Source organism: Procambarus clarkii, chromosome 61, assembly GCF_040958095.1.
Source record: "Procambarus clarkii isolate CNS0578487 chromosome 61, FALCON_Pclarkii_2.0, whole genome shotgun sequence".
NCBI classification, from domain to species: Eukaryota; Metazoa; Arthropoda; class Malacostraca; order Decapoda; family Cambaridae; genus Procambarus; species Procambarus clarkii.
In genome coordinates, this window is record NC_091210.1 from 14551388 (window position 1) to 14553326 (window position 1939).

Sequence of the window (1939 nt, forward strand, 5' to 3'; positions counted from 1 at the left end):
TCAGAACAATAATATAATAAAAATTATTATTATTATTATTATTATTATTATTATTATTATTATTATTATTATTATTATTATTATTATTAAGTAAAGTTTATGCTCAAAATATTTGCTGCCGCTGAAGGTAAGACAATTGTGTGTTAGTTTACACATTACGTACACATATTTTGCGAGTCTGAAATCGAGTATTCGCTTCATTACAACGAATTAAAATAATCAATACTGTTTTATATTCCTTTCATGTGTTAACTCTTGGTTTTTGAACCTTCTAAGAGTTCTTTTATCGTGGTTCAGCTGGTTCTCGTAAACGATGAGTCAAATGGTCGTTAAATTCAGCCGTTAAATACCTTATTCACTTGGGTCTACAGGTTGTTCTCTGGTTGTTCATGGTTCGGGTCGACCACAATGACGTATTCGTTAATGTTAATCTACTGTATATGCTTTTCCATTGGAGACATTCGGTGCTGTAGAGAGGGGGAACCTGCTGCATGGGTAACAGCTTCTCCCCCGTATCAATCTACCCTGGGTTTGCGCCCTGGAGAGAGGGGGAAGACCTGCTGCATGGGTAACAGCTTCTCCCCCGTATCAACCTACCCAGGCTTAACGCCTTGGAGAGGCCACTCCAGACCGACAACCAGAGCCCAATAGTCTCCTGAGACTGGTGGCTGTCCACTACTATTTAAAATCGGCATTTTTTCAAATATATAAAAAATAACATTATTATATCATTCAATTTGGTGCATAGTTTGACATACGTTAGTTTAGGTGTTTAGAGCCTACTGGCAATTGTTTGCATTGTTCGTGGGTGAAGCATTTAGAAGAGTAGCGATTCGAACACAAGTCGCCTGCAACGAAGCACTGTTCGAAAAATATTCGATCAGTTGTGAATGGTGTGTCGACCGTTTGTCGTTCATAAACAGGAGACATACAGAAATCACAATAGCGTGATGCATCAAATGAACAAACTTCAGTAGAACTTCCGGTTGCAATTATTTTTACCATGTCGTAGCTCAGTCGATTAAGGCAGCGTCTGGGATGCTCTCGGACGCAGGTTCGAATCCTCGTCACGGCCCTGGTGGATTTATTCATAAACAGGATGTTTGACGGCGGAATTAAGGAACATCTGATCTTAATTTATGAAAACCGGATGCGACTCATAACCGATTATATTCGAGCTTCAACCGAACAACATCTCACTATCGTCTTGTGTTCGAATCGCACCTCATAAAAAAAATACCACACGTAATGTATCCGAGCCCAGTCCGTCCTCGCATACGTAGGTCCAAGCTCGTTAATCCAGCCGCCAAACCCCAGCTGTTTATGGATGAAAAACAGTTTACACACGACTCACAACTGATGACGTCCGAACACTTCCGGAACAAGTGCTTCACTGACGACTTGTGTTCGAACCACAACGCTGTAAATGCTTCACCCACGTACTACAAATACCAATAATCGCCAACAGAACCTAAACACCTAACCTAACCTATGTCTATATATGCACAATATGCTAATATATTATAATATTAATTTATATTTGAGAAAATTCCCGTTTTGAATGAACAACATGTTAAAGTTAATGACTGCGTCTGTGGGGTCGACCGCTGGATGGAATGGACTTGAGTCGAGGACGGGTTGCTATAAAAACTTCACCCACGTACTACAAATACAAATCATCAACAGAACCTAAACACCTAACTATACATAGAATTGTGATGTATAGTATTCATTTAAATACGAGAACAAACCAATTTTTAAAACTTCAATATGATAAAATTGATGAATACGTCTAGAGAGGACGGCCGCCGCTTTAACCATCCTAGTGGGAGGACGGCCGCCGCTTTAACCAGCCTAGTGGGAGGACGGGTTATCGGGGCCTATCTATTCATAAAATGTACGATGCTTATTAACACTTTAATATGGAGACAGTATATAG